Here is a 20891-nt window from a genome sequence, read left to right as displayed (position 1 = left end):
CTCTCTCTCTCTCTCTCTCTCTCTCTCTCTCTCTCTCTCTCTCACTCACTCACTCACTTCTCCGAGCAACCGAGAGCTGTGCAGTGGCTGCGTACATTACACAGTTTGTTTCTAACTGCCTAAATTTTCTGCATTCAACCGCCGGCACTTGGCAAACTCGACGTCTCGAAGATGCCCCGGTAGAGCAATTAAGTCGGCGAATGCAGCCCATAAGTGAGCAATTAGACGACATTGAATTTTGGTGCGCGCCAGGGCTCGTACCACTCAAGGGTACCGCGGAGGCACCATAGACGATTACATGGATAAACAGTGAATGAACGCGATCCTTTGCTACGGGGATAAATGTACAGGATGTTATTAGTACTAGAGGAAAGCGCATACATACACGTGCGCGAAACGTCGGATAGCTCCGTATAAAGAGTTGGTAATTACTCGAGGAATATCCCGAGACGTTATCGTCGCGACACCGTTGGGATAGATAACTACTCGAAATCCATCCTTCGCGCTACTATAGCGCTCTCAAATACCCTCCTAAAGATACGTGTCTGTCCGTTATCTCCGTCTCTCTCTCTTTCTCTCTTCCTCCTCTCTCTCTCTCTCTCACACACACACACCCACACACTTTCTCTGTGTCATCGTGGATTAAGCGGTATCTCGCCAAGTACCTTTAATATTAATCGATCCGCGCCTCGCCCACGAGACAGACCGTCACAAATACGATTCCTCGGAGCGCAGCGAATCGCGTCTTCATTTGCACGCGACACAGGCAGCACGGATATTTATATATCCCCCCCTCCCCCGGTAATTAATGCGGCTAAAGCGCGCGCCATTTCCGTAAATATGTAGCAATCGGGAAATTACGTCGCGCATAATGTAATGCGACGAACGACAATATTGCGTCCTGCGCACCGGCGTAGGGGAGGATTTGTATGCACGCGTGGTAACCGCGCTGGCAAATATCGCGGTTTATTTCAGTAATTGTCAAGTCATGTGTAGTTATTTCTGCCTCGCTGAATATCCGACCGGATTCCATTTCTCTGTATTGCAGAGACGTCTCTAGGGACGACGAGCTGTTCCCGCTGCTTTTCTTCTCACTGCCGAATATCGGTTGGCGCGCCGAAGAGTTCGCACACGAATGCGCGATCCGTAACTTATTAGTGCAATTTTATACGATGGCGAGAAATATTGTCAATTCGTTGATTTGACGCTCGTACGTGCAACGATGCTCGGTTGTGCAAAAATCACGATGACGAGCGCGAAGGATCTTCGCGCGCGAGTGTTGTCCGTGAACTCGGGTATATTTTTCGCTAAATATCTTACCGCAATCGGACTTGCGCGGCAAACGTAAGATGTAATAAGTTCCGAGATGTTTCTCTCGGAGATTTCACTCGTTCGTCCGTTCGCCTGAAAATCCGACATTCCCGTTCGATAATCTCTTGACGATTTTTCACGTACGTGCGCGACCCACTTGAAAAATAATTAAAAATGCGTATGTGTCAGTCCCGTAAAAGTCTGACGAAATTATCGTGCTCGCTGCTTCACAGCAATAATATTCACGAGCAAATATTAATTAATTTGATTTTCTGACCGTTAAAGCGTAATATTTGTATAAATATTTATGCGTTCGTACACTAATTGATGAATGTAGATATGTAAAATGTTGAGACAGAGAGAGGATTTTTATCAAATATGCAAACGGCACAAATTCATTATAGACAATCGCGCACAGATTACATCGATCGCAGCTGTTCAACGGAAATTGGAGCAAATGACAACAATTGCTTCGACGTTGACAATTTCAAGCTACGAACAATTCAACGATTTCTGCCGAGTTGGATACTGTTAATACATAGCAAAACCTTGTTCTTTAGTTAGCTCTAAGTGCATTTGAGTTCAACACGAATTTCATTAAAGGCTTAATTGCTAAGAAATTCAATGTTGAAAATTGAAAAGTTAAGACTAATAATTGCCTTCCATGAAGTTTTCGTTGAACCATAGTTAACTCCAAGAATCCATAACTGAGACGTGACACGGTAAGTTTAATACACCTGATAACGCTGTACTCCTACAGGAAACGTTTGTGTGTGCGCCACGACATGGATATATAGGTCGCGTTGAGATTAACGAAGTTTTTCCGAACTATGCATTTCCTAACTAATAGAAAATAGACATCACTTTAATCAGATTTCGACATTATCTCTTCTCTCGGAGAGAATTTTTCAAGCTTTAATATAAAATTCTATTTCACGTTAGAACAAGAATCTATCGAAATAGAAATACACGCAAAATTCAACAAGCCATTTATTTCCGTCCATTAATTTCGAAGTTACCTTTCTGAAATAATTCAAAACTTTCTGTATCTCGCTTCGATTTTCAATTGGTTAAAACTAAACTGCCGGTGGCAACGGGCTTTTGACTTGATATTAAAGGGAAGAATACGTACGCATACGGCTCGGATCGCTTTCGCGCGCGCACATAATTTCATCTCACGCGAGGCGCAATAACCAAATTTCAAGTGTGATGATAAGTAACACGAATGGTTATATCCCGAGAGCCTCTTCTCATGCTGTGCATCGAGGCAATAAGTTCTCTTGATATCAACCGTAATAACGGAAGCGAGTACGTTTATTCCGTAAGTGCGCCTACCACTAACAAAGCGATCCATTCAGTAGGCGATTATTTGCGCGAGTCCCGAGTGCTATTAGTAATACTAACACGATTGTAATTTCCCGCGCCACCGACACCTAAAGTTCCTACAAATAGATACATCCCTATACCGGATGTGTCTGCAGAAGTGACAACGGGTTATCTATTGCAAACGCGAGTCAACTGCGACACATTTGTAAGAATCTGATAACAGCGTAAATATTAAGGATGCGCAGATGCACGTTTGTTCTATGTAATGTACACTCCTTTTCTCACCCCTTGTTGAAGACAAAACAAGATAACACAATCTCTAGAGTAGGTAATACGATCATCACAAAAACTCCGAGTAAGCTTCTTGGTAGCGTCGTATACTATGAACATAGTCACATCTCAGTCTGTCATTCTCGGACTCGTCTTTATGTATTTGGCGTCGCGACGCTACCGCGTCGCTTGATTTGTTTTCAACGCTGCATGTTTTCCTTTTTGGAAAAAGATGAGATTCTGGAAAACATTTCTTAGTCCGTATTAATAGTCGTTACTTGAAACTTGCTTCAGGTAAGACACTCAGATTTTAACTTAAAATTAAACCTGAGTTTCTCAGCTGAATCGCAATTGCAAATGTAATGTCACATGTATTATATAATTCAAATAAAAAAACTCTCATCTAACTCTAAATTCAGATTTGAGCATTTCACGTAAAATAAGTTTTAAGTAACGATTATTAATACGAGTCTTAGACTATACCATCTCGAGAAAAAAAAGGATTTGCTAAATACGCGACTTAAAAAATAGCTGTGGCAGATAAGATGTGTCACTGAAATAGAGACAGCTGATATCGATACTACCGAAGCTAAATTTATTCGCTGTTTAAACTTAGGCGCTACAGCGAGAAATATTAACTGCTAGAAACAAATGATTGAAGCAAATAATTGTAGATGTGCGGCAAACTTCTTTAATATATGCGTACGATAAGAAATTTAGGAATAATTACTATTTTCTTAGCTACTTGAAATAATGTGCATTTTTAATGTCACCTAATGCATTTGTATTTCATAGCGAATGCATTTTAACTGTCATAGCCAATTCTTAGCAATGACAGTTAACTGTCATTTGTTATATTGGCAGGAAAAGAGGGTGTTACATATGATTACATTCAGCATACCATTTTTTTCAATTTTAATTCCCATGAAAATTTCAGGAATATAATGGAGGTAAGTGCGTGTAAATAAAAAAATAGACGTTTCCGAAATATTTGAACGTTATAAAGAGTGTACAATAACTTGACGATATTTTGAACACGATCTCTAATAAATATTCATTGTCCTTCCTTCAAGTTCCTTTGAAATACTTTTAATTTTCATTGTACTTAATAAGTACTATTTGCGATACAAATATTAGATTACGATTAGTTATTAGCTATCTTTGATAATATAGTAGAGCACTCGAGTAGAGTACGTAATATGAACCTATGTGACGAATGTTGATTTAATTGCGCGATAAAATTAAGCTCGTTGTATGCTACGTAGTACGTGTCGCGATGTGCTACATTTCGAACCGCGCCAATTCTAGTCAGACAGTCGCGATTCGCTGTTCGGCAAAAGAGAACCGGTAATCAGACATGGCTGCTCGAACCTACACGTTCGCGGGTAGGTGTTAACTGCAGGTGCAGGCATTAGCTTCCGCGCCTTGGGACTTTGTCACGGCGCGAAGAAGGGCGTGGCGCCTAATTGAAAGGGGATTAATTAAGGCGCGTACACGGTAAGAAAACCTCGAGCTACTCGAACGGTTTCCTCCATCTCGTGGGATTTCTTGCCGAATTATGCACGAAGTCTCCCCCTCCCTCGCTCGACCCTTTCTGTTCTCCCTTCTTCCTCTTCGTCTCTCGTGAAGTGCCGTGGGAAACGCTTCTCGCTCACAGGGGCGTTTCGCAAGTAGAGCATCAGCAGGTACCATAGAAGAGGGTGGCGAGAGAGAGAGAGAGAGAGAGAGAGAGAGAGAGAGAGAGAGAGGGGGGGGTAGGACGAGAGGGCGACAGAATAAGGGATGGTAGAAGAGAAAGGCGAGACAGTTGGAATTTTGATAACGTTAGGGTCGAGGTTGCGTGCTTCGCCGCAGCAACCACGACATTTCTCTCGCAGTTATTCCGCAGCAAAAAAGAAATCCGCGCTCGCTCTGCCGCATACTCCACGTCGGAATCCCTTCGGCATTGCCTCGCCTTGAAATTCAACGACGCCCAGCAGCGTCGACTTGTTCCCTAACGAGAGAACCACACGCGCGCATGAGACAGGAAGAGAGAAAGAGAGGGTGAGTGAGCTCTGCATCCAGTGTTTCCCAAAAGTAACTTAGCAAACAAAGAGCGTTCGTGTAACAAGGGCCACGCTCGGGTGAAACATTATTTCACGCAATGATTTTACGATGTCGTTTACAACATCGTTAGCATGTTCTCCTTCTTTCTTTTCGCTCATAATTCATCACACTTGCTCTTTCTTTCTTACTTTCTCTCTCTTTCTCTCTCCCTTGCCTCAGTTTACAGTAATATGATCGACATTATTTTCTTCTATTTTCCTGTCGTCTCCTTTCCGAATTTCTTTCGCATTTTAATGTAAAGTACAACTCTATTTAATAATTATACACGACTCGCGTAACTGAGCCTGGAATTAGCAATCTGCGAAACTGAGGTTCGCGGGAAATTGAGTGAAGAAAACGCCGTTGTCTATTTGCTTCCCCGGAGCTTATTTCACGAAGGGCCCTTCATTTACAGTCTCTTCTAACTCAACGCTCGCTATAATTGTTATTTTAATTTAGGACAACGCGCACACCAGGAGAAGTTAGCTCCTTCTTCCAGTGTTATCAGATTTCCCCGCGTCTCGTATTCACCCGCCACTTGCTGCTTTGCCTCCGTTCGCAATAGAATTATGCGACTCTGTGCATCTCCGAAAGTGCCGCACGACTCTCGTACGCGAACGACGCCGCGAATTTTTGCGGCGCGATAAAAAGACCGGTGGCCGCCAGAATGTTGGTGTTGTGTATCTCGCGGGTGATACCGTCCCCGTTATTCCCGTAGCTCTCGGGAGTTTCGAACAATCTCGCAGTGCGCAAACGTCCGTTTACCGGTATTCTTAGGACCGTCCGCAGCGGACTGAGCCGTCGCGCGTGGAATATTTTTACGGGACACATATACGCATGCATGCGAGGAAAGCGTAATGCCACGGGATATTCCTGGAGACGCGTTACATTCGCTGCAATATTCGCGCGCGCGGTCAAACCTCCTGCTGTCTCGGACAGGTGGAGGTGGGAATGCGCGTTCCCGCGGCTCTTCCTCGGAGATCGATGGTCCGCGCCAGGAAAAATCTCGACGCTTGTGTAGCGGTCAAATAAGACTGAATTTTCACAGCAGCGGCAAATATTGCACCGCGATCGTACCTTTGACCTTTCTGTCTCTCCGACGCGACAACGCACCGATGTCGCCGCGCTTCGAGCTAGACTACTTTTTATGTCTCGAATGTTATTCGCGTCGAGAACGGAGTCGCGGACAACGCGACGTTGAAACTATTTATTATTTACGAGTCTCGTGGCGATATGTGTGTGCGTGCATTAGAGAGCTGGTAGAAGTATGCGAAGATTGCGACCAACATTGCGCATCTGATATTACCAAACGTGGCGAGGCGAAACAAGAGTCAGACGAGACGACTCCTCGAGCTCCACGGGCGTCATTTCTCACAAACGTGCACCACCACGTTTCATCTCCCGTCGCGAATGATTAATTCGTAAACAGTATGATAAATTCGTCATTTAACTCCGACGAGGGATCGTATATTTTTATTGCGAGAATACCGAAGAGATGTAGGTAGGAACTGCTCGCTCGTATCCGTCATCGTGCCGCGGACCCGACGGCCGCATTCTTATTTCCCTCGCAACACGACTGCAACGATAATAATCACATAAATCCACCTCGGAAAAGACGCGTCGTATCAGCGCGCGCGCACTCGCGCGCTCGTCGGACCGTTTATTATCGCATTCGCGCCAGTTGGACGCTCGGTGTATATTATTAAACCATCTTCACCCTCGGCGTATGCCATCTCTTTACGTTTACGCACGTCGCTAAAATTACACGCGGGATTTCTTTCTTTTTCCACCGGCCTCGCGTGCTCGTCTCTTTGCAAGCCTCTTGGTTCCACTTGTGCGCACTCGTCGTGCATGTTCTCGCGCCCGACGCGTTGCTCGCCGAAACCCCGAATATATCGACGGGAACCCACGAGACGGTGCGGAGGCGCTCATTACTTTCTCGCTTGGGGCACCAAGTATCCCGCTCGAATGTTTGACGAGGATTTGGTAGAATTTCGCGAGTTCTGGAGCCTCGCTAATGGAAGCAAGCACACTTTGTTGGAAAAAAATCCATTTGTGAGCGGTCAAAGAGTGTTTTATTATCCATTAGCGCTGCTGCTTATTGTTCCGCGAGCACCGAAACACCGCACGCATCCACATTTGAGGTAAAAAAAGGCGGGAAAACAAATTTTTTCACAAAAAATTCGTTGCTGCAAATGTGTGACAAAATGTTAAAAAAATATATATGAAAAAACTTCTATCTACGCAACAGTGTTCAATATAGCAGTAGCACATACAATTTCCAAAGGTAGTTTTGACCATTAAGTTTGAATACTGCCGCAAGCGAGGAAAAAATTAACTTTTTTGCAAAACCCCGACGTGATATTTCGAACACGAATACTTGCGCGTACGCAAAAAAAAAATACTTGCGCGTACGGCAAAAAAAATATTTTTTAATTATGTAGAAAATTACGTCCGCCGCCTTTGTGAATATTACTTTGCGATTAGCCCCTCCTTCCCCTCTCTCCAGCCTCTCATCAGTGTTGAAAACCAAGGTCGGTTGGTGAAGTTTCCGCAATCTTCAAGCAGAAACTTCCGTCGTTATTATCTGCTCAGAATATTTGCAGTAAATATCACTCGCGCGCAGCAGATAACAACTTGTTCGCGTAAGACGGTAATGAAAAATATATTTTCTCGGACTGCGCTTATAGAGCGTGCGCACTCGCGTGGCATGGCTATGCGTTATTCTTATCGTTACTTTGTCACTGCCCCGGGGGACCGTAATGTGAAAACCGTTACCGTTCTAAACTGCGTATACGCGCACGGTTTGCCAAGTCAATGCCACCGGGAAAATTTATGCACGCAAACATCTCTGAAATCATGGGTAATTTAACGCGAAACGAGAAGAGCCGCGGAGTCATTTAAAAGTTCGCGAAGTTTCCTCGGGCAAAAGGAAAAAAGAAGAAGAGAGAGAAAAAATAAGAACTCCGTTCACGCGGAGACGAAAAGTTGGGGACGCGGCCGATTATGACAATGTTCTTATCGGAATGGACGTTCATGGCGGAATTGACGTTTCATCAGTAAAGAACTTTTTTTATTTTTTCATCGGTCGCGCTAGAGTAAAAAGCCATTGACTTGCAAATTACTGAGAAGCAAGTTTCGCCCCCCCCCCCTTCCCCCTCCGAAAACACAACAAATTTACCGGTTGCCAAATTCAATTTCACGTCCGCTATTTCCCTGGACAGCAGAATTCAGTTAGATCGTGGATCAAAAAGTTAATTCGACCGACACTCGTCTAACTGATATCCAAAACTCGTGTCAGCAATTCCACGGTTCCTTCGCGCACGATCACAAGTTGCACGCACGTAAACAACGCGTCGACAGTTCGCCTAATATAAATAACGAAACTGTTATCATATAAAGATATTAGCTTTTTATTGCGCCTCCACTTGCCATTCGCTCCGCGCCTGTATAAATTATAAGTAGCTACGCGTTAGTTTAGTAGGCGTGTGCATGACATGTACTCGACAACGATAGCGCGAGATTGCTTCGAGCTGAATCCATTATGCCGTATACGAATATTACAAAGCTTACTGAATTGTAAATGAGGCTCCCTGTAAGTAAGGTTAGCAACGGTAACTTCGGCTACCAGCCAACACCATTACGTCTCTGTGAGCGCGATCCGAGTTCGTAAGTTCCTGTTAATCTTTACTCATCTTGGCATTAAAGTCACAGCGCAACCGCGAATGTTACACGATACTTACTGTTTGTTGTTGCTTACGTGTCATTAAGTGTTTCCCGCAATTAGCACGCATTGAAAACTCGCACGATTACGAGCACGGTGGATCCTCTGTCGAAGGATCTTACAAGCAAATCTGACGTGTTATTATAAATCGATACGTGTTGATACGCCAATACGTCATAAAGTTACTGATTACAGCACTTTTATCGATGCCAGGACGAAATACATGTCGAAATTAATATATCGATAAAAGCTTCAAGATGGTGAGAGTGAAACAAATTGTGAATCAACTGCGATTATTAATCGTATCGTGACGTCAGAGGCGAGAAAAGATAATGAAAATTATTATATGCTATTTTGAAATAAAAAAACATTTGGTTGAAAGGGTGCTTGAGATAATTCGAGCACACTTGTAAAAATTATCCATTTTCAGTCACTCTAAATAGCCATTATTATCGTGACATGCAATCTTCCTCTTTAATTTACTTATGATTTTGTCGACATGTCGACATGTTTTTCTTGCATGTCACGATAATTCAACGGCTATTTAGAGTGACTGAAAATGGATAATTTTTACAAGTGTGCTCGAATTATCTCAAGCACCCTTTCAACCAAATGTTTTTTTATTTCAAAATAGCATATAATAATTTTCATTATCTTTTCTCGCCTCTGACGTCACGATACGATTAATAATCGCAGTTGATTCACAATTTGTTTCACTCTCACCATCTTGAAGCTTTTATCGATATATTAATTTCGACATGTATTTCACGTTAATTTCACAATTTATTGACTGGAAAAAAGTAGTTTTCGGAGCATTTTACAAGTATGCTCAAGTGATTTAAAGTTCAAAATCATTCAAAAATCTTTTTACTAAAAAATGGCACGCAAGAACTTTAGGCATGCGCTTCTCCGCTTCATCATCAATAAAAGATTCCGCGGTGTAGAACTCAATCTTATGGCGCACGATAAAGTTCTTGTACGTTCTTGTAGATTCGCTATTAATAATACGGCAACGCTCGCGGGACTTTAAAGATCGTTTAACTGTCCATTTGACGGTTCTCGCTAGGCTCTCACCGAAAACAGTTTGTTCGCGATAACGAGAATTCTTGTCAACCGGCCCGTTAGAGAGATAAATCGCCGGTGTAGCTATATAAAACCTCGATTCTTCCCGGCGAGTGTCTCTTTTCGCTTCGAAGCTTCGACAGATCCAAGACGTTTACCTGGCACGAGTCTCCAAAGACTCATTGCGCTACAGTTCCGTGTTTCTCCTCCTTCCCACCCCCTTTGCTCTCTCCCTCACCCCCGTCACCGTGCCATCTTCTTTCCTTCACGTCGGGGCCTCTCCCTCAGGGATAAAGACGAAAATTGACAAATCCTTTGTTCCGTGTGCACGCTCTGTGTATGTGTGTGTGTTCGTCTAGCTCGGTAGTTACTTTTTGCAATCTGGCGATGCACAGAGACGGAATGTAGAACTCGGGCAGTCTCGCTAGGTAACTAATTCTGAGGCCTGCCGACGCCAACCGAGAGCAATTTAGAAAATATCTTGGGTATTCGAACTCTCATTCGCAGAGCGCGTGGAATAATTGTTCACTGGTATTTACTGAAATTAAAGGCACTTTATATGGTGATACATTCAGAAAAAGTTATTTAGGAAATAAAAGATATTTTATTTATTCGGCGGGTATTAATAACATTCATTTGCTTACACTAATATATAAAATATTTTTCATATAAGAAAATGTATATTTTCTTAAAATCTTAGCTTTTCATGAAAACAATCATTTATTCTATTTAAGTAAAAACATATAGATTTCAGTACTCAATATGTTGTCAGTGTACCCATCGAAATAAATATCTTTTTTACATACTCGCCTTTCAGAATGTAACGTTATCATTATCATACAACGTAATTTCTTAACACATTAAGGGCTGGATTTTTGGTAAGTTAACTGATAGTTAAGTCATATATCTGTTTTTGTTTTTTCTTTAATTTAGATAAAAACAGACATATGATTTAACTATCAGTTAATTTACCAAGAAGTTGGGACAATCGGTCCTAATTAATCTGTTTCAAATGATTCTTTAGAATCAATGAAAAAATGATAACTCTGGAAACTGAAATTATCATCTCACCGCTTTCTTTCAAAAGTACCGTTTACCGCCGCGTCAAATGGAATAACTGTGGGAAAGATCGGAAAGGGATACTATGGTATTAACGGAAATCACACAGAATAGACTAATACGGATCTTTTATTCCAAGACAAAGGTCGTGTTCGTTCGACCGCTCTGGAGAGACTGACTATTGTCTCCTTGCCCGAAATACACGCGCAGGGACAAAAAACGATCGGGCGCCGCGCGCAGTTTTCCTACGCGCGGCGTATCCTTTTAGGAGCGCATCTAACGCGCCGTTATCGGCGTCGAGATCGAAGAGACGGAGTTAAGGTTTAATTGGCACGGCACCACACTCCTACATAACGGAGAATATTTTTTTACAATGTAACGGTATATTTTTCTCAATGGCGCGCAATCACGTTTAAAACCGCGGCGACGAGCCTCTTCCAGGTTGACCGGCGTCGTTGACGTTCCTCGTCGACATCGTCACGACCGCACGGAGCCGCGGGCGAGATGAGCAACTGCGCCGCGACGGAAATACGAGCGAGGTAAGTGCGTGGTTCATTCAAAGCCTGGAAGTTTTTTCCTCGCCTTGCGGTAACCGAGACGCGCGCGGAGGAGGAGACCACGGACTGTAAGACGCATTCAGTATATCCTACGGGGACTTTCCTCGGCTAATGCGAGATGAAATTACAGCCCTCCGGGGTTCCGGTCGACGACGACGGTCGGGCCGGACACTCGAAAGACAGTGTCACTTCTCGCCGCAGCCCTTTTTCCCCGAGATGTGTGCATGTATATGTGTGTGTGTTTTTTATGTGTAGGTGCGTGCGATGACATTTCTTTCAAGTGGCCGTATCGCCAGGTGGAAAAGGAACGCTCGGCAACACCCCCTCCGGTTACAAAAAGCCGCTGCCCTTAATCTCGAGCGGAAGGCAGTCCTCGGCACTACGAGTTTCAAAGAGGAGTTTTCTAGTTATTGGAGAATATATTCTCCAGAGTTTAACGAGATAACTTATACTTTTACGATCAAAGATTGACATTGTACAATATCGCGGAAGTCTCGCAGAAGTGCCGGACTGCACTGCCGCTGCAGCGGCCCCCTCCCCTCTTTCTCTTTCGCGACGGGGCTCGAGCGGGATCGCTTTTCGGAAAAGTGGCGATTCACGTGTAAAACGTATCCCGATAACCGGGCAAGCGTGTTTCAATTAAAACGCTTGACTTATATCGGCTCAATCCCGCGCGAACGGCGCGGTGGCACGGCCTCGATGAAAAAGCGAACGCGCCGGTTAAGGCGATTCCGCGCGTGACTCGCTCGCTTGTAATCGACGAGCAAGTTGTTTAAGGCGAGATATATGCCGTGCGAAGGATATTTCAACGAAACAATCAGCCGTCGTATGAATAACGGTGGGAATGAAAAGTCGTTCTCGAATTCGTAAACTGATACGGATCTTTCGTCGATTTATCACACGACTGAGCTATCCCGCTGTGTGAACAGCAGTACTCATCTCTTCCCCTCTCTTTCTCTCTGTCCGGCCGGGGCTCTCAAGTGGGTAAAGTATAAATCGTGCAAAATCTCTTTAGTTTACAGAGTGCTGTTATACTATATCGTTTCGTGCATGCCTTTTTCAGCCGTGAAAGCGTCCATATATCCTATTACGCGAACGTGGCGCACGCAATATCGATAATAAATCGATAGCCGCGCGAAACGCAATCACGAGGAACGGCTTCGTTGGAGATAGTAATCGTTTTATTATCAAGCCGTTCCCCCTCCTCCATCCCCTAAAAATGAAACGTGCCGCGCCGCAATATACTTAACTGGTAAGCCGGCCCGACCTCTGATGATGGAACAACCTTGGGATTCTTTTTGCCAGCGAGGTATTTAAAACAAAGTTTATACGCGCCCTTATTCGCGCACAGGGGATTATAAAGTTCATTACGGTACCTGGAAAAAAATTAATAGCATTCTGAAAGTTTCGGGACTGATGGAAAAATGTGCAGCTAATAATATAGTCGCGAAAAACACCGGCGGTCTCGGCCTCGCCCCGCGCTGTCAATCCGACCGGTTCGGGATTAGGGGGTTGCGTTTCGAAAATTTTCGACGGCGCGCGCGTATTTCTCTACGCGTTTTTCAACCGCGCTTTATTACTGAGGTGAACTTGGTGCATTTGTGGTGGCGAAAGGGCGCTCGGGAGCGTGTGTCCCTCTACGTTACACAGTTTCACTTTGACTTTATTTTATTTCAGTCGCTGCGATGCATTGAATTGCGCGACGATCTAATCTGCCGTGTATTTTTACACACATGGTCAACGAGGCTTCCACCTTTTTACGAGTATTCCCCGCGCGCACGTTCTCTCGGCAATGCGTAAACTCTTTCCGCCGGCCCCGGCATGCGAACGCACTCACGCAAATATGGGATAGGACAGAAAAAAGCGTAGGAAAAAAGTCAAGTATATCGCGATTTGCCTGATTGAACATTTAAAGATATACGATGAACGCGCGATGGACAAAGGGGGCTTTGACACCGCGATCCGCGCACCGCCGCCGTCGTGTGCCGCACACAGCCGCGTGCGTTCTCCACGGATTTTAATCGATACTTTCAAGACTACCCATCACTCCCAGGGGACGTTTACACGGGGTTAACGTTACGGGTTAATCTACGTAAGTAAGTACAGTGTTCGCCAAATACAAATGGTACGCGACAAACCAAGCTAATGTGGATAATCACCGGACACGGCAGTTACTGCCGCAGAAGCCAATGATTAAGATTAATATTAGCGAGTCTGACAGCAACGATGTTATCGTCGTGCGACATGCAGCAGGACGGCACGCCATTTGTATTATTAGAACTTTGCGTTCGCGCTCTGTAATGACCACATGGGGGCGAATACCGATGGCGTTTATGCGAGAGTGAAGAAGTCGCGTTGCCGTGGATATTTATTATTTCCATTCCGCCGAGTGTCGTACTTTCGCCCTGCATTACCCCCTTCCTCCCCCAAGGGAATTAAATTGGAGAATCACCGGATATTGCGGTTTAAGTTTATCAAAATTAACGTTACCGAGCTGAGACGCTAGAAATTCTCTAGTAACATCATTGAGTCTAGCAGAAACGATATCGTTGTAACACAATGGAGAAGAGAGACAGTGCAGTAATTTACCAACTGCTCCGTGAAACAATACTTCGCGGTAATTAATACAATCGTTAACGATTGTTAGTCTGCAATTAATATTGCACCAGCACGACCATAGTGCGGGCTATGCAGCGATATCAGAGAATAATGCAGCGCGACGTTATGTACAAGTAAGAGCAAAAGTAAAGTGAACATTTGAAATATTTCATAAATGTTTGCTGTGTATATTTCTCAAAGGATAAGAGACACGGGCAATTGTACTTCTGGGAAATTCCGTTAACACTTTTATACAAAGAGGACAGAACTGTGGGAGATTTAGAGAAGGGAGTAACAAGCACACCGCGAACCCGACTGAGGCGAATTATCGCCGGACATGCCATTTACCACCGGCAGAAGCCAATGATTAAGATTAATATTACCCGGCGTATCAACAATGATGTTATTATGGTGCGACACGCATACACGAATCACTAGTAGCGGACTCTCGTAGTCGCGCGTATGATAAGTAGCTCGCGCACACAGACGAACAAAAATAGTTTCAATATTTGTCCAACCGTTTCGCGCTTCTTGCCAATCGCTGACGCGCCGGCTGCTTCGCCCGCGTAACTTCCGTATTTCGCTAAACGAGAAATATTTCCACAGGATTTTCTTTTCTCCATCGGTCAATTAAAAAAGGAACAGAGAAAGAACGAAGAAAAGAAAGAGAAAAACAACGGAAAAAGAAGAGCAATCGAATTACAACCCGACGTCTCTTCGGGATGCTCGTGATCGCGACGAAACTTCACGTCTAACTTGCCTTTTCCAGCACTAAACTTCGAATCGTCTTTGCGAATAATATTCCCGGTCGCTCGCGGCCCACCTCGCTAACGCAGTCTCTCTCTCTCTCTCTCTCTCTCTCTCTCTCTCTCTCTCTCTCTCAATTATAACTAGTCGTGACAGCGGTTTCGCTTCCAATACACGCGTCTACATGGGCTTCAAACAACGTCAGTACTAAAGGCAGCTCCCGAGGCGCGAGTGCGCGGACAAGCGAGTGGGCGAGCGAGCGAGCGAGTCTAAGTAACTTCGCGAAGTTGCCGACAAGGTAAGAAGCGGGAAGTCCCGCTCGCGCACGCTTGAAATCGCGCGCGACCACGTTCAGTTAGTAGTTTCGACGCGCGGCGGGCCCAAAAAATCCACTCGCTCGTACACTCTAACCCGCAATTAATTAAGCCACCTGTCTTACGAAGGCGCGTGCCGTGCCTAATGCCGCAGTCATGCGTGCGTGAACGAGCGAGCGAACGTTTCAGCGGCGGATCAGCCCGCTCCGCGTGTGCGCTCGCGTCGTCACGCGAAGCACTTGCTCGTGATATTCTCCTGGCTTAACGCCGCCCTCATCAAAATTGTAATTAAACTCCGTACACGTACTTCTCGATTCAGGCGGCTAATGCGCTCGCGACAGCCAGCGTGTAAATAAATTCACGCGGTGCGAGTGTACAGGCGTAATTTTCTCACATTAAACGCCGGCGATCCTTTGTTGGGAGAGCGCGCGCGCGCGCGAGCGCACCGCGCCCGGTTTATGAATCCCGCGTTTTCACGGATAGTTTTTTTAACTCGCTAATTGCGCGAGCCGGGAATTTTTTGCATCCGCATCGTAAAGCCGTGCGAATTACTTTATTTGGCGCGCTGGGCGCAGTGAAATACAACATAGCGTCTGATGTGACTGGTGATCGCGAATATGATGGAGCACGGTGACGTATTATCGAGAAGAGAGCGGCTGCAACGTGCGCGAGATGATTTCTTTTGCATTATCGCTGTGGAAAACGTTAAAATGTTTCGTCCTGTAGGTCACAGAAGCACATCGATCGTACGTCCCCGGTCCTTGCACGAGGCAGAGATAAAATTATATAAAATACGCAGCTCTCCCTTTCTCTCTCTTTCTCTCTTTCTCTCCTCCGACGTTTGCGAAAGGAATTATTTTCCCTTCAAGAGAGAGACAGAGAGAAGGGGATGGGAGAATGCAAGATCTACTTAGCGAAATTGCATTAATAGTAGAAACTAATACACTTCACTTTCCTTTCGACCGACTTTAACTTAGGCTGCCTACGTGGTACTTTACTTAAAAAGGTATAAATATAAAGTATTACTTTGCATCTAATTGCTGTAAATTAATAGAATATATGTGACTGTCAGACACAGCAAATATGAACGCATATACAGGTCGCACATTTTCCCAATTGATACATTTACTGTCCTGAAGCGAATCAGTAATAAAAATATTTTTTATCATATCAGCAAAAGGTATATATTTACCGAGAATCAGTGAGTATTCACAGTGGAAGCGTTTCCTTTTTATTGCTTCGTCTTGTGTCCCACTGATTTTTCCAGTAGTAAGATTGCACTGCAAAATTTTTAGTGCAGAAATTCGTTGTACATTTCATCATATATAGTTTTCGCGTTTATGGTGATAGAATTAACGCCTTCCGTACGCCTTGCGTGCGATGATACACATCTGTGTAAACTACATCAATAATGAAATACATTCGCTGCTACTAATTATTTCAGCGAAATTTTACTGATTGCAGTGTTATAACTTGCAACTCAAGCAGCACTTATCATTTCAGTAAGCATTCTAGTAAAAAATATATTTACTATACTTGAGAGAATAACGAATAGAAGTTAGATGAACGCTAACACGACCCCAAAATCGGAAATCCTTCGCTACTCTAAGAGCGGCGGAGTGGTAGTTAATTCGCCGCTTCTTCCAAACATCCATCCTACTGTGCTCGACCTTCTCGCCCGTTCTCGCCTCCCATCCGGCAAACACAGCAATCGTCGAAAAAGCGAGAGAAATCAAATGAGTTTGCGCCGGAGTGACAATGGAGTTTCGCGACTGTAATCAAGCTACTACGAGCAGCGCGGGAAAAGGGACCGCCGCGGAGAGGCTGCAGGGAACGTCCTCCGCATTTGAATTTCCACGCAAAGGGAAACGGAGCTGCCACCGATAGCGTCTAGAAATCGTCCGCGGCGCGACGCGGCGATAGAGACGTTCGAATTAAGCGCGATGCGGACTCTTAATTAAACATTTGAAATTGAGCCATCGATTAAATGCCCGGTCTACGGCGAGAACTTGTATTCTTCTTAGCGCGCACGAACGAACCAGCCAACCAACCAACGAAAAGGCCGGAACTATCGCTCGCCGTGTATTCCGCGCGCGATGACATTTCGCCGGGGAATGAATAAAAGATCGCGCGCGACAGAGCATAAAAATGCGCGGAAAATATGTGAGATCACAGCGTGTGTGGGTATTTTTAATGTACCGCCGTTTAAATTACTCAGTATATCAATTTTCTGTTTGACAAAAACTTGACGGGAGTATGATGCCGCATGTCCGTATAACCTTCATCATCAAACGTTTTGCTAATTTCATATTTGAGGCTTTCGCGATGTCCATGAATATTAGATTTGGTTTCCGGGTTTGAGCCGTGTGGATTCTTCTTTGTCTGATTCCGACGTTTCGCAAAAATCTCAGTTCATTAGGCTTCATCAGGCTTCAGCAGTCTTGCTGATTGACCCACTGATAAAAGTCCATTTTAAAAAGAGTCGGAGTATAAGCAAGATTTTACTGTGCTTGTTACATCACAGGTGTCATGTGGTAGCGGAAGATTGTGCAAACGCGTAAAACGCCGCCGTAAACCGCGGCTACAACGTCGAGCAACAACGAGAAGTAGAACGACCCATGAGCGTCTTTCGCTGTTAAAAATGCATGCGAGCGTGTAACTAGGATTGCGCATCCCGCGCGCTAATGGAAAACTGCACACTGAGAGAAAAAGCCACGATCCGATCAAAGATTAACAAACGAATATCCCGTTCAAGCAATATCCCATCGTTTTCGGGGCCAGTTGATCAAGTCTCCGATCAAGTTGATCGAAAAGTTGAATCGGAACATATATACGTTTGTTAAATTTTAATTAGATCCTAGACTTTTCTCTCAGCGCAGAGGAGCAAAAGTGATCCAGCCTCGACGCTGGTAATTTGCGCTGCCGTTGTCTTTGCGCAATAACTGTCACGAGAAGTCGTTGATAATGTCATATAATCATGGCAAATTTAAAAAATGCTAACAAGAAAAAATAAATTCTCAATATTCAATCAATAAATAATTATAATACGGCAAATGAGGATATATCGCCGTTGATTTAGCGCAAAATATTACATATTTAACATATTATTGTATCAATATATTATTGTATAATATGTTGAATATATGATATTTTACGCCAAACCAACAGTGATATATCCTCATTTGCCATATTATATTTATTTAAAAAATGCCATTTTAACAAATATATACCATGTAACTTTTTCTAGTAATGTTCAGCAACTGATCTCCATTAAGATAAGGTGTCGAGCAATATTCTAAGGGGATATACCATTACGGGAGAATTGCCAAAATCGTATCTGATTTTTTTAAATGTTTGTAGCACGCATAAAATAAATAATTCGAAAACTTTTTGCTCTGTATTTCCCATTGTCCATTTGTTTCTTATTTTTGCTATAAGAGAAGTCGTTTATATCCAATAATAATGAAGAAATTGATTCAGCGATTCTCCCTTAATTAGTGTTAGAATCGGAACAATCTGATATTGGGAGAAGAAGCATTAAGCGCACGAGATTTCGCTCTTAGCGTTTCAGGTTAAACCGGGAAGGATCCGCAGAATGCAGTGTAACTTTATTAATCCTGTCGTTTAGCGCGATAAAGCGCGCGAGAGCTCACGTGACACGATAATAGCTTAGATGGGAAAGTCTCTATTGTGCTTCTCGTCAACGGACCTGCCGCCCTCTTGCCTACTGGCTCCACGTAGAAACATCGTCCGGAAAGCTACGGGGAACGTGGTGCACTCGCGAAGTGCGGATGCGCCGTCGCGGCGCTTTCTCGCGGTCCAGCCGCGAATGTTATCGCGCGTTCTTTCTCTTTCTCTCGGTCTCTCTCTTTCTCTTGTCCGCGTGCGCGATGTCTCGCGTCGAAACGCTGCGGCGGGGACGGCGAGTAAAAGCAGCGGGGGTGCCTCGCTTTACGAGGGAAGACTTTTCCGCGCTTTACACACGCATTAGTCGTCGTCGTTTTTCGTCCCGCCAGCTGAGTTTCCTCACCCGGAAGCGCGAAGCGCCGCGGCGTCTTGGCGAGATGCCGCCGCCCGCGCCAGCGGAAAGATAGAAAGAAAATATTTATTATGCCCTCCATTGTGAAGGCGATGGATATATATACAGGATGGGGAGACGCGTCTTCGCAATGTCGAATTTTAACGACATTTCTTTGAGGAATTTTCCGACTGATTTCGACGTATTCTTTCGTTAGCGAGAATGGAGTAGGTCGTGCCGCGCGTGGTAACGTTTTTCCATTTCTCCGTCTTCCCCGGCTATTCCGTAGAATATGAGAAGCCGTAATTAATAAATTACGTCAAAAATTAAGCGAAGAACGAGGTCCTCTTACTTATTTGCAAACTTACAAATTTAATTCCCGAAAGGCTGTTTACTTTAGGTCACTTGAAACTCGAGCATCGCGTTGCCATTTCGACGTTTTCGTGACTAAGAGAAATTTACATTTTAATTCACCAAGCTATGCGCTAATAAAATGAAATACGGTTATGTTCGCGTATACTTGAAAAATATATCTCACGTCACGTTATTTATTTATTCCTCTGATTACCACTGCATTTTTAATTTCCAGTTAACAAATCCGACAATCGTCCGATTTCATTGTTACTGGAAAGGTTAACAACACGGAAAGAACAGCTCCGTTAATGTAACTGAGTTTTCTGTTACTTGAGGACCAGATGAAAAACTCACCTCACCTCGGTTGTAGCAACAGAGAGATTCCTGTAGGAGGTTTCTACTCAGCCAATTGCTCTCAGTTATCTCAGTCGAGTTTTAATGTAGCTGAACCGTTCAGACGAATGTTTTCAGTCGCAGTAACAGAGATATTATTTCAGCGAGTTTTTCATCTAGTCACCATTCAGTTGTCCGAACTGAATTCGTCTTTTGTCGTGAACAAGTGTAAACGTCGTCGCGACAAGCAGTCGTTATACCGAGAAATAAAGAGATTACACGCCTAATAATGTACTCACAATACGTCCTGACGCTCGCATAGCGCTATTTTCGGCACTCCCGCTACTTATCTGTGCACGAGACTTACTTTTGACGGATAAAAGATGCGCAGTGATGTCGATCGATGTGTCAATAGTGGCTGCTTAGCGCGAAAAGAACAAAAGTGATCACGCACTTACGTAAGTACGCTTGCATTAACAAACAGTGATGACAAACGCCTGCTTAGAAACAAACATCGCTGGTCGAAAGTAACTAGCGACTGATCTGGTAACTACCGATCTATCGAATGAAGTTGATTCTGTCTAAGCACACAGATAGCGTGGTGATAGCAGCGCGGCAAAGTTTCCGACGCGGTGCGAGTTTACAACGTACGTCATCAATTGCGCGCGCATCCTCGATCTTCTTGCATCGAACAACCGCCATGGGCACATCGATCTACATCGCTCCGTTTTTTATGCGTCTTTTGTCTGTCGAAAGTGAGTCCTACGCGAAAATAACTGTCGGGAGTGTCGAAAGTAGCGATGTACGATCGTCGGGGCATATCGTGAGGACATTATTTGTAAGTAATCTCCTCCTTTCTTGATACACATAAGTGGTGCTTGTCGAGACGTCGAGTGCGACGAGTGTCGAGACGGCGTCTCTCTCATAACTGTTATCATCGTTGATTCATTCGAGTAGAATCGGACGCATTTATTCGTCGAATTTATTTGTCAGGAGTGAGAAATTTGGTGATAATCAGAGTAAAAGACGACGTCTGGCACATTCGCGACGTCGAATCTCGGGAAGTAGCGTCGGTCTGTAGCGCGCGCGCGAGCGAGCGAGCGAGCGAGCGAGAGGGAGGGAGGGAGGGAGGG

The 20891-nt window shown here is 44.4% G+C and overlaps 1 protein-coding gene and 1 long non-coding RNA gene across 4 annotated transcripts in view; one reads left to right on the top strand and one right to left on the bottom strand.

Annotated features, from left to right (window-relative positions):
* The window catches only part of LOC116842039 (platelet endothelial cell adhesion molecule-like), a 217415-nt gene that overhangs the window by 193818 nt on the left and 2706 nt on the right, over window positions 1-20891 (bottom strand). The gene's annotated exons all lie outside the window — the stretch shown is intronic.
* Window positions 20244-20891, top strand: part of LOC116842040 — a 97609-nt gene continuing 96961 nt past the window's right edge. For both annotated transcript variants that reach the window (XR_004377660.1, XR_004377661.1), the window contains exon 1: window positions 20244-20596. This is a non-coding gene — a long non-coding RNA (uncharacterized LOC116842040). The remainder of the gene's footprint in view (window positions 20597-20891) is intronic.

Source organism: Odontomachus brunneus, unplaced genomic scaffold (assembly GCF_010583005.1).
Source record: "Odontomachus brunneus isolate Ranch 3 - 2012 unplaced genomic scaffold, Obru_v1 Obru_scaffold_020, whole genome shotgun sequence".
NCBI lineage: Eukaryota > Metazoa > Arthropoda > Insecta > Hymenoptera > Formicidae > Odontomachus > Odontomachus brunneus.
The sequence above is the reverse complement of the archived record's forward strand: the minus strand, read 5'-3'. Positions and strand labels throughout refer to the sequence as shown.